Source organism: Pyxicephalus adspersus, chromosome 6 (genome assembly GCF_032062135.1).
Source record: "Pyxicephalus adspersus chromosome 6, UCB_Pads_2.0, whole genome shotgun sequence".
NCBI classification, from domain to species: Eukaryota; Metazoa; Chordata; class Amphibia; order Anura; family Pyxicephalidae; genus Pyxicephalus; species Pyxicephalus adspersus.
In genome coordinates, this window is record NC_092863.1 from 88,675,051 (window position 1) to 88,688,728 (window position 13,678).

Genomic DNA, 13,678 nt, shown 5'->3' on the forward strand with positions numbered 1-13,678 from the left:
CCTATATCCCAAGCCCCACCTGGTCCACACAAACTAATCTCTCACATATTGTTGGCAGCTGGCTCCCTGACAGCCTTTCATTGGAAAGCCACAGTACCCCCTTCCAGAGAAGCATTATATAACAGGATTCAGGATATCCATTTAATGGAATACCTTACTGCCATGATACATAATAGATTGACCACATTTCAGAAAGTCTGGGATGATTGGGATGTTTACTATGCTACCCTTACCTCTTAACCGGTCACAAGAGTTGCCCTCCCCCTTTCACCATCTTGTTCCTTCTTCCCCCTTTATTGACTGGTAACTATATATAATGGTATTTTACAAGGGCTGCCCTTTGCTAGGGCAGCCTTGCTTGACAGATGTTTGGACATTCACTAGGATTGAACTGTGTGAGACACAAGAACCTTGCTGTTGTACCGATGTTTGTATTGATACCCCTCCATCGCTGTATTTCTGCACAATTGTTGTTTGGCAAAATGTTCCCCCCTCCCTACCCTACCCCCTACCTAAAAAATTAAAGTAAGTAGATTAGGTAGCACCTATGTTGCATTATGGGGCTAGCTGATTCTTCTCCTACAACCTCAAGCTAAGACATGACCAAGAAAATAAAGCTTTACCTCTCAGCATGCATATGTGACTTGGAGATATCATAAAATGTCATTTATTTTTCCAAGAAGTTTTTTTTTAAGACTGAAAACAGTCACTTTATCCATCCAATTTGGATCTGTAGAGTTACATATGGCAAGGAACATGCTTTCAAGAGGACAATGTGTTCTTTGGTGGGCAAAAGGATGACCTTCATCTTTTGTTGTACTATCCATCTATGTCCAATCACAGTCTGGGAGCCTAGTTTTTGTTAATTTGCTAAAGTAGAATAAAATGTTAGCTCACCAAACTAGTTCTGATGTCTGGAGGAGATATCAAAATCGCTGGATTGGATGAACAGAAATACGAACCATTTGATAGGTAAAGTTTATTTTTTTCTGCTGTATATTATTCTGTTTTCCTAAAGTACTAAAGTAATAAATGAGAAGCCAGGGATTTCCTTTATGTCACAATAGATAAAATTCCCCACATGTTCACTTCACTGGTCTATTTTTGTCCTTATGGGCCAAGGCTTGGCACGAGCTGGCACATGATGAAACATTTTGAGCTTTGGCTGAGATGTACAATGCGTACCTGGCTTTTACAAGGCAATTGTTTTTTGACAGTAACGTCCTGTTCCTGTTTCAGATATGCTCTTGAGTTGAGTGTTGTAGTCATTTTAAATTTTGAAGAGCTTCAATAGAAGACCAAACCTAGCTTGATGCAATGTTTCTAGAGTCAGCACTGTTGTTACAGAGACAGAGGAATGGGGGAGCAAAATTGTACCACAGACCTCCACATTGCTTTGTAGGTGTGTTCCTGTCCACCTTGCAGTCTCACTCCTACTGTTATAATCAGAGTGTCCCCAAATACTGCATAATTTATCATATAAATTACATTAAATATTCAGCAAGGGTTTGGACTCCCATGTATCTGGCATGACAATAATGTAAACCTGGGAACACTCAAATCATTAAAAAATGACTTTAACCCCCCTAGTGTTTCCAATTCTGTCTGTATTTTCATGCAAAAAGCGTTACTTTTTTTCGCATGAAAATTAATTTTTCATTGTAGGCTTATTTTATAATTGTTAGGCATAATTCACTGAAATATGTCCACAATTTATTCAATTTAAAAATAAACTTAAAAATAAAAATAAAAAAAACACAAAAATCTGTTAAAAAATTAAATAAAAAAATAATAATAATAAGTAATGAAACATGTACTATAACTGTACAGTAGCATGTATTATATATATATAATATAATTATAAATATAATGTAAAGATTTCTTTGTATTGGACTCAATACAGTTATTTTGTATTGAATCCAATACAAAATTATTTGAATTTCCTACTGCGCCTCTCGCACGAACCTACGCATGCACCGACATCACCGGGAAATCCCGGAGCACGTCTCTACACAGGCCGGGAGAAGAACGAAGAAGGGGGGTGCCGCCGAAGGACCTGCAGGGACGAAAAGGAAGCCAAAGAAACAAGGTAATTTTTTTTTTATTGTTTTTTAGCAACCCCGAGTGTTGCTAAAAAATGGGATTACTGCTTTTTGCATGGAAAATCCACCCCGAGTCACACTTGGGATTACCGCTTGGAGGGTTAAAAGGGTTTTGGGAGAGGTATCAGCCAACCAGCACTTCCACCGACCTGCACATCATTAGAAGGCTCTTCACAACTATGGTGTGGGATCACGCGATTTGCAGCTCCTGAGTTCACAGCAAACTACTCAAATTTAACAACCGCGCCACTAAAAGCAACATGTCTGCCGCAGCTGTGTGCAAAAAATGGTTCCCAACCTCTCTCATTGGCCCTAATTTATTAAAGCTCTCCAGCGCTGGAGAGGATACACTTTCATCAGTGAAGCTGGGCAATGCCGCAAACCTGGAAAAGATCTGGTCCAGGATTCAAAACATTTGCTAGAAAATAGCAAATTACTTTGAAGAAATCCATTTTCTGACAACCCAGCTTCACTGATGAAAGTGTATTCTCTTCAGCCTTGGAGAGCTTTAATAAATCAGGGACATTACCTTGGGAGCTCACAATAGAAGGGATTGGTCTGAAATGGTTACTTAAAAAAAGTCTGAAAAGCTCCTGAATAGTAATGATATCTTGCAAAAACAACATTTATTTGACCGTGGACTTGTGTTAAGTGTTTAATTACTGCTGGTGAACAGCTTTACCCATGGCATGTTGTTGATCACAAAAATTTGGCAGGATAAAAAATTCCAAATGTATTTTGTCATTGTTGTGAACTATTCGTCGCTGTGTGTTGAATCTGACATCGGGGATGAAACATCACCAGCAAATGTGCAGGATTGAACAGGGGACATGAAACTTGGATATGTCACTCATTGCACTATTTCACTTGGCTGTTTGTGATGTGTTGTATGAGATGATTTTATAGAAGTCTTTATGGCTTAGATGTTCATCAACTCTGTAGGGATTACTATTGTTCGTCTTCATCGTCCGCGGATCCGCCAGGACGGTCATTTGGACGATGGATGACGGGTGCTGTACACACTTCAGATTTCCGTCCGATATCGGCCCTGCACCGATTATTGGGCGAGAACCATTGGAAGTGTGTACGTAGCTTACGTCCTCTTTCATTGTTTGCTTTGCATCAGTTATTACTGCCAATCTTTGTACATTGTTGCACCTGCAGCAGAAAAACAGTGATGAGTTGATGTTGGAGCTGAGCTTGAGTGGAGAGGTTTAGTCCTCAATTTATATGTCACTGACAGCGACCTCTCACTGCAGGTGACATGAAAGTTTGAAAAATTGATAACCACAGTAACTTACATTGTATGGCTGAATATTTGTGTAGGTATCTTTTTTAGGAGTCCCAAATGGATGCAGTAGACATAAGTTCTGTAAACACAACTAATGGTGATTGTCTTTGCTTAGCTGTCTGGGTCGAAGATAAGAACAGGTTCTTTTTAAAGAGAATATTGTATATATTTATGAATATAATTAGGCACATTCAAGCCTTTAATGGCACAATCAGAGCTGTCCTGTGTCTTCTGTACACTTCCTATGGTCTTACATGGACAACAGAATGATCAGTCTTTTTTGTTGTAGAGATCTGAGAGCGGGAGTGGTTGAGGAATTTAGCAAAAGACAAAGGCTTGCAACCATTCCACAAATCTACAAAAATTGTTGTGTATTGTCAGCTCCAAAAATAGCTAAAAAGCCGAGTGTATTTCTGACAGATCAACAGGTAATTTTCTGAACTTGTGGGGTCCTGGTTGAAAAGATAAAATACAGGGAAATGTGCATGCATTGCAAAGATATCTTTTTTATTTTGCCTATTTTTTAAATGCATATGTTTATAGCACACTGTCTGTTAGAGTGGAGATATACTAAACTGGAAATGAATACTTTCCAAGCATGTTGTTATTTATGCAGAATGGAAAGCGGACGGAAGGTTAATTTGATGTGGAATGCTGTTTGCAGTAAATGAACGAATTGCATACAGTGACATATATAGTTGTGTAAATATCAGGATTTAAGTCAGTGAAAAGCAATCAGGGGGTCATTAGCAATGTCTATCAACAAATACCACTTTGAAGCAGATATAAATTCTGAGTCATGTAATTTATGTTAGCCATAATTTAACGATCTGTTTGACTGGTTCTGCCAGGCTGAGCTGTTTTTTTCTAATCTATATAGTAGATATGAATAAACAATAGTAGAAAAAGGTCATCAGGGCCAGTGCATACGTAACAGCTGCCTCAATTTAATCATACAATATGGGATTAAAAGCAGTAGAATATTCTGGTAGCCATGACTTGACTACCATTTTAATTAATTTGGTTGTCTTTAAATATCAATTTGTGTGCTGCACCTGAATAAAATTTCCATGAAGATGTAATTCCTCCAACAACAGATTAGCTACTGAACTTTACATACCTGCTGCGAAGAACTTTTGCACATTTCCAGTAGTTATCTGTGGCAAGTTTACTAAAATATATGAACTAGGGCTGGACATATTATATATATAAACTGTACACTGCACAAGGGCCCTATAAGACACAGTAGGACACATTTATACCAGACACGTTCTTGTGGTTACTTCTGGGCACTTTCAGCTGTGCAGGATTTGGGGTAGGATGAGAAGCTGAAAAACAAAGCTTACCGTTCAGGAACCATAAAGCCATTTCTATTCCCTCTACTGGTCAACATATAGCCTTTAGTATATCTTTTAAGAAGGGTTTGCCCTGTCATATCTAAATTTTTTAAGTGAAGTTTCTTCTCCAATACTTTAGTGAGGACAATTGGTCCATGAGTAGGGAGTATCAATGTGCACCGTCTTCAGTTTGGTTACATGTGTATACTAATAGACTACACGGTCTAGTAAGCATTATACCTACCGATTGTCAATCACACTCCCAGGCGGCATTCTTTTATGGTTCGAAGAATATCAGTAGGTGAGTTACACAACTGAGCAACTTGTAATTAGCAGAGCTGACGTAATGACGTAAAGTAATGCTGAACCTAGACCTGACCAACTGAAGCACCCCAAATCACAACACTGCTCCCACAAGTTTGGAGACTGTGTTTGTCCAGGCAGTATATATTTCCATCCTTCAGCATCCCAGACAAGAAGGAAACTTTCAGCTTTTATAGCAGCCTTTCCCAATGCATTTTACATAGGGGAACACTTGAAATAACTTTCAGGTCTTAGGGAACCCCTGCTATATTTACAGGTAGTCCCGAGTTAAGGACATCCGACATATGGACAACTCCTAGGTATAAATGGGGCTTTCCTGCTTGTTCGTGTGCAGAAGAAGTCCTTCGCTGTTCTGCAAGCTCTTGTAACTCTTTAATGACCAAGACAAACTCTGCAGTTGTTTGTTTTTGCATATCAAAGCACAGCTTGCTCCAGAAGTTAATCATGTGTCTAGGCACCAAATTTTTTTTTTTTTTTGCTTTGTTCGTGAATAACTCACAGTGAGGATTTTATACAGTAACTGACACCACGCTCACGCTGCCTAATAAAATGTTGAGACAAACATTTGTCCTAATTGCATTTATTAAAATAATGTACCTGTTCCGACTTACATACAAATTCAACTTAAGAACAAACCTACAGTCCCTATCTGGTATGTAACCCGGTACTACCTGTACTAAATCCACAGCTTACAGTACATTAGTATGGTGTTCAGTAGGAAGAAAGTTTCTTACATTGCTGTCCAGTAGGTAGAATGTCACCCTTACAGATAGCCAAAAAGATCACTGGTTTTATACTAACCTGGGAGGCACAAATATGCTCATTGCTCAAGGAAATCCTAGCAACCTATACCACAAAACCCTGGTTGAGAAACCCTGATCTATAAGGACATTTTAGCCTAAAACCGAACTGACATTTTTGCTATGACAGGGAGAGACTACAACTAAATAATAAACCTGAAAAGTGACACTGCCCCTGATTCATCATTTTAATGCATGATCGCCAGTAAAAAGCTGTCGGATAAGCGCGGCTCCGTGCGCGAGCTTTTCCGGTTGTTGAATAGCGCGATCGCGCGCGATTCCGCATCGCTAATACGAATGCGCGACCGATAATCCGATTTTGCTTGATGAATCAGGGGCACTGTGTTATCATAGCAACCTAATGCTGGGCCCTGGGCAGATAAAAATTGCACAAATAAATGCAGCTCTGTATATAGTAATACATCACTGATAGGCTCGCTTATAAGTAAGCAATGATCATATACCAGATTAGTGTAATTTTGTTTTCCATTTTTGGAAATCTGATCTAGCCATTAATAGTGCTAAGCAGGCCAAACCCTTTCCTTGCAGTGAAAATAGAGATCAGGGAGCTTAAAACAAACACAACTGACCTACATTGGGGCCTCTGATGTTCACCACTTCCAAATGATATCTGGTAATTTATAAAGTGGCCCCTAGCAAACACCAGCTAAGAGGAAAGCGGGCATGCACAATGATCCTGGCGAGATTCAGCCCTAAGTGAGATTTTAGTGAATGAGTTTGAATTTACTGTAATGGAGAATCTAAAGCTGCGTACACATATGCAATAATATTTAGAACGACTAACAACCATTCTTCCGATAATCGTTAACAAAAAAAGTGCACAACGACGCCAATGAATGAGGATCGTCGCTGGAAACGAATGACCTTCTCGGAGGATCTGATTGGGTGGCGATTGTTCGCAATCTATTGTGTGCACGGTCGTTCAGTGATCGTGGATGGTTTTGCAGTACACTTTCTCCTTCACATGTCACTTCCTGCATCATTCAAACAGTTGTATTTAGCGTGTGTACACTATTGGTGGATTATATTTGAACTAATAAAATATTTTAAATAATCGTGCATAATCGTTGATCTGTCGTTAGTCGTTTGTTTTCAAACAACAATTATTGCACGTGTGTACCTAGCCTAACTCATGCTGATGCCAATCCCTGATCAGTCCTCTTTGTGTAACAGTGCTTTATGTGTTCTAATGATGAAATGATTGAACCCTAATTAGGTTTGAAGGTGACATTCAGGTTTTCCAGACAGCACTTGCCCTCATTTTGGCCATCAGTTCTTCTGTGGATGAGAAGCAGATGTACTGAAGATTAAACAGCAATAAACAATGGTTAGAACATGAGGATTGCCATTGACCAAAGAAAGAATGTAAACTATAATTTCATTTTGTACATTTATCTCTTTGTCTTCAAATCTCTATTTGTTTGATCTGGAAATCATGAATACTGTGTCAAGGAACTTCGGTTTTTACACCAGTCTGGCTAAGAACAATAACTTTGGGTAATTAAACATCCCCACACTTTATAAAACAAAACTTTCTTACAGGAGGAGCTATGAATGCTACAACACAGCAGGAACTATTAATGCAACGGGACTGATTGGCTAAATATGTTAAGACTGTTCCCTTAGCAAAGGGAATTTTCACTGCAATGAAATTTTACTTAGCTTAGGGAATGAGCTCTGCAGACTTCAAACATCCAATCATATGCAAGCAAAAATCAAAGCAACATATTTACATAATTCAAAGTGTTTTATTTTCTCACATTCAATAAATAAGTGGATAATTCTTTGCAATGTTGTAATTCACTACTAGATGAACAACACCTTTGGTTAACCAACCCCATCAGCCTGAAGTGCTGGAAAACTGCCACAGCAAAGTTTTGGTGCAGAGCTTCCTGGGATGGGAGCCATGACACACCCTCATTTCTCTCTCACATTATCCCTCCCCATAACCCTAAGGCTCTGTACAAATATTAGATGATTAACGCCCAAGATGAATGGTTGTGCTAATCTTGGGTAAGAATCTGACGTGTACTGCAGTTGCCCCGACGTCTTTCATGGATTAGTGAGGATGGATCCATAGATGGGCAATCAGGAACAATCGCTATACAAGTCAAAGGAGGAGAGCACAATGGGGTGCCACTCTCTTATCCTCCCTCATCTCCTCTCCGTTAAACTGAACAGGTGCTATGTGTGTGAAAGATTGATTCCAGCAACAAAAATCTACTTTTTGTACACAGTCTGACACTAACTATAACATTCGCAATAACTCTAAAGGCCAGCCTTAAGTGGAACTACATCCGCATGGCTCACCTATCCACGTTCCATCGCTGGGCATCAGCATCTTCCGTTTCCATTTCCTTTCTCTGAATGATCTTTGGCCATCTTGATTGGACATCTTCTGGCAAGTACGTGGCAGTTCATTTATCCTGGCACATGCAAAGGAAGCTAGGATTGCTGGGTTTCCCTTGCAGCCAAAGCTGGTGCTGCGCATGTGCAGTTCAGGTTTGATGTCAGAAACCCAAAATGATCAGGCAGGTAAGACATAATATTACAGAAAGGACATCACCTGTCACATTCTGCAATAAGGACCTGCCTGGTCATGTGACCCTAAAAGTGGAACATTAGTTTCCTTATAACTCAGACTTTCACACTGAATTCTCCATCATGCAAGCCTTGTTTGTATATTCAACTACCCTGCACTGGAATGCCAACTGGGATCCTAACTAAGGCCAGGTACACATGTGCCATCAACGATTATTCATGATTATTTTGAACAGTCGTTTTGTGCACAGTTCTGTACATGCTGTAACGATACGATCGTTCAAATTTAATCCACCAATAATGTACACACTAGATACGATCGCTCGAACGATGCAGGAAGAGACATGGAAAGGAGAAAGTGTATCACAGAACCGTCCACGATCATTGAATGACCATACACACAATAGATTACGAACGATCGTCGCCCAATCAGATCCGCCAGGACAGTCTTTCGTTTCCAGCGAGATTCCACATTCGTCGGCGTCGTTGACAATTTGTTGAGCACTTTTTTTCTTAACAATTATCGAATGATCTGTCGTGGATCGTTTGTTTCCAACTACAATTATTGTACATGTGTACGCAGCCTAAGACTAATCTCTTTCACCCAAAGGTGGCTTCTTATAGTTCAAAAATTAAAATGTTTTCTATGGAAGAAAAGTCACAGTTAGTATTTGAATGAGCAAGCTATATTAATGAATTCAGTCCGTTGGGCTTTTGTCATCTTGAAGATAATGGGGAGAAAGAATAAATGCTGAAATGCTAAAAGTTATCATTTTACGTTTGAGCAAAGTTGGAAAAAATGTTTGTTTTTCTGGAAGTAGTTGGAAAGGTTTCTTTGTCAGTAATCTGGCAGTGGACAGTAACCGGTCTCACTGTATGTAGAATATCTAATCTGTAAAGGACAGCTATTTTGTGTTTTCTAGTAATCCAGGCGGTGTGGCCATGTGTTCTACAATGACAAAAAGTTCTGTATAAGCTCTGGAATTCATCCGAGGCATATTTTACAGCGTCTGTTTCTATTTTTTTTAAACATATTGTTTCTTGCATGCATATTATTTTTATAGTTTGTGCTTCAACTGTGGATTGGCCTGCCAAGTTGGTCCTCTGCACCGTTAAACTGGTGTAGCTCAGCAGCTCTATTTACGCACAATAGAAACAAGCCGCCTCAAGCTGGAGTTAATGGGCATCTGGAGATTGTAACATCTGTTGGCAAAGCTTTGGCTTAAAGTAGCTCCTTAACCGGTAACTAAAATGCATGCAAGCATTAAAGACACACGGGTACTTTGCCTTTTTAGGGCAAAATGACAGAATGGCAAGATGAGGTGCAAGCAGGATTCAGAGATGTAAATACACCTACCTGCATGATTCAATGTCAGATCTGCAGAGGGGGAAGGAGATAGTTACCTGAATCCTTCATGCTCCGGTGTGAGCCCTGCAGCGCCCCGGCATGGTCAAATGTACACTCTGCAACGGGGGTTAGGGAGATTTTGGGCATCATGGTAATCATGATTCTGGGCACATCTCTTGGGGCAAATAGCATAGCTACATCAATGCTCTACTCAAAACTAAAATAAAAACATTTTGGTAAATACTTGAAAGCTGAAAAAATCCTGAAAGTAAAATCAATTGTAAGCTGGCAGGTTGTAAAATCATGATTGCAATCATTTGTATAATGTACACTGGACCGCACATTCACAGTTTAGTGTACGATCCCAGGAAATGAGTCAACTGAGTGAATGAGTTACATCATTCCTGCCCGGCCAGTCAAGGTGACTGAAGACATCATCTGTCCCTTCTGCAAATAAAGAAGTGTCATAATGAAAATGTGTTAACACAATTCTGTGTCGCTGTGTGTTGTGGAGTACTTCAATGTATGTACACCAAAGCAATAAAATACAGGTACAGGTATAGTAACACAATACTATATATATTGATAAATCTGAATAGACTCTAATAGATTTCAATTTAATTTATTTTACTGTCTTTTCTTTTTTTTTTTATTGTTAATAAATATATTTTTGTTTTTTTAATAATAAAATACCAAGACATACAGAAATGCCAATACAACATAGAAGACAGGAGATGGGATAGGAGAGATTATGGAAAAGAAAATGTCATATAACCTACAGCAAACAAACTTAAACAAATACAATAAAACCAAAAAGTAAAAAGATAAACCTACAGAAAAATGGGGGACATAAATATTTTTCTTTCTTTTATTTACTTTTTGTATGCCAGATCCAATCGTGAATGTGGAGTTGCAGAGCACTCATGCAGAAACTGTCCCCCCCCCCTTCGCATTTAGGCTATGTACACGTGTCAAATGATTTTCGCCCAATCAAAAAATGGTGTTGTGTATACAGCATTCATTCCTTTTTTTTCAATCTTTTCATTTTTTCCAAGGACATTAGTTAAGCCGGTGTACGCAGCCTTAAGCTGCGTACACATGTGCAATAAATATCGTTGTAAAACGAACGTTTAACGACCGTTCCTCCGATAATCTTTAACAAAAAAAGTGCACAACGACGCAGAAGAACGTGGATTGTCGCTGGAAACGAACGACCGTCTCGGCCAATCTGATTGGGCGACGATTGTTCACAATCTATTGTGTGTACAATCGTTCAGTGATTGTGGATGGTTCTGCAGTATACTTTTTCCTTTACATGTCACTTCCTGCATGGTTCAAACGATCGTATCTAGCGTGTGTACACTATTGGTGGATTATATTTGAACGATCATATTGTTACAGCATGTACAGAATTGTGCACAATACGATCGTTCAAAATAATCGTTAGTCGTTCGTTTTATAACGACAAATATTGCACGTGTGTACCTAGCTTTAGACTTCTGACTGATTCATTACTGTGACTAAAGCTAAATACACATGTGTAATATGTGTCGTTGGAAAGGATCTTTCAGGACCCAGCGACTAAGGACTGCACAATGCATGAATTCTTGGACGTGTGTACGTAGCCTTAGTTTCAGCATGAGCTATTGAGCTCTATATAAACAATGGTTGGTTTTGGTTTTCTTTTTCGAAATTAGGCAGTAAATTAATGAAGTAAACATAAAAACATTACAAGAACTTGTTAAGAACTAAGAACCAATTATTACAAATATTAGAAAAAATACAAAACACAGAAATAAAAAAAATCTAATATTATCCTGACTATAATAAAGAAAATATGCATGATATACTTTACTATTTACTAGCACCATAGTCACAGAAAAAGCAACTTTTATTTGTTGTCATAGTTGCATGATGATGTTAAAAATAAGAAGCAATTAAAATGTATGTGAATCGTGACCTCAGATGTTCTCGACTGAACATGTGGGTGTTGGTTGTGGTTCTGTGTGAATCTTCCCTCCCTCGGTAGAATGCCTCCAGCACAGAATAATATAGTACATTGCTTCTCCACACCTTAGCACATGGCACAGCCAAGGTAATAGTTCTGAGAAGCATCTTGCCTTAACATGTAATTACCTATATCACATAAATTAATAACATTCCATAATAAAAACAGGAATAGCTGGAAATCATGAAATCTATTACTAGCCAGACACAGTTTACACCTCAGTCATAGCAGTAGTTAGAGATTACAGCTCTGTCACTTCTCTGCAGGCTGATTAAGCAACAAAGGTTAATCAACTCGCTGATTGAGTCATTGTTGAACTTTTCAGTGGCTTAAGTGCAGAGTCAGCCTGACAACTCAATGTGATGGAGCCTGATTATCTGTATGATGATAGGACATGCAGATCTTTATTATAAAGACAGAATTATTAGTTTAATGATCACATCCTAAATGAAGGTATATATAATAAGGTAAACTAAAAAAATTAACAAAAATGTAAGTAATTTATTATTATTATTATTATTATTAATAAACAGTATTTATATAGCTCCAACATATTACCAAGCGCTGTAAATTAAATAGGGGTTGCAAATGACCGACAGATATAGACAGTGACACAGGAGGAGGAGTGGATGCCGCCCAAAAGACCATTCCAGAGAGGGGCAGCCGTTCCATTGGGGCAGCCGTGGAAAAGTCTTGGAGCTGTGCGTGTGATGAGGTTATGAGTGAGGAAGTCATTAGTAGGTCATTGGAGGAGCAGAGAGAGCGGCTGGGGGATTATTTTTTTACCAGGTCAGAAAAGTAAGTGGGACAAGAATTGTGGAGGGATTTGAAGGCAAAGCACAGGAGCTTGAATTTGATTCTAAGGTGAAATGGAAGCCAACAGAGAGAACTGCAAAGAGATGCAGCAGAAGAGGAGCGGAGGGAAGAATGGATGAGTTTGGCTGCAGCGTTCATAATAGATTGTAGAGGAGAGAGTCGGGTTAGTGGAATACCAGAGAGGAGGAGGTTACAGTAGTCCAGACGAGAGATGATAAGAGCATGTACAAGGAGTTTGGTGGTCTCAGGGCACAGGTAGGGGCAGATTTTGGAGATGTTGCGCAGGTGAAAGTAACAGGACCTGGAAATGTTCTGAATATGGGGGGTAAATGAGAGGGCAGAGTCTAGGTGACACCAAGACAACGTGCCTGAGGGGAGGGTCGAATAACAGTGTTGTTAACAGAAATTTGTCAGGGGGAGATTTGGAATTTGAGAGGGGGGGGGGGGGGGTGATAAGTTCTGTTTTATCCAGGTTGAGATTCAGAAACTTGTTAGCCGTCCATGATGAGATTAGTTAGTATCTTCAGAGTAGAAGTAAGTAAGAATGAGGAATGAAAGTAAAACCCCAGACAAAAGTTGGATTGACTGGGGAAGGCTTAAGCCTTTTACACATCTTCAATGGATGTCAGAGGATTGTCACTGTAAATTATTTTTTGTGATCATTTCCAGTTACTGAAGAACGAACAAATGCTATGCACACAGAGCCCTTCTGTTCTATGGAGGAGGGAGAATGGGTGATCAGTACAGGCTGTTCCCGGGTTAAGGACATTCAACATACAGACACCTCCTAGATATGAATGGGGCTTCCCTGTTCACTGGTGTGCAGGATGGAGGTTTGAAGGGGGAGGGGCAGTTTGAATGACTTGCAGAAGAAATCTTTTGCTAAACACAGCGGTTGGTAGGGATCCCTTTCTGAAGCCTTTTGTAACTCTTGCATGACCAAGATTTTTTTTCAGTCCTTCTATGGACCAGGCTGACCCTGCTTGTAAATGATACTGATTTACAACAGAGAAGCTGTGTAAATCTCAAAACTAGATATTCATAAATATAAATCATTTGTCTAGTGAAAAAAAACTTTAATGTGTATTTA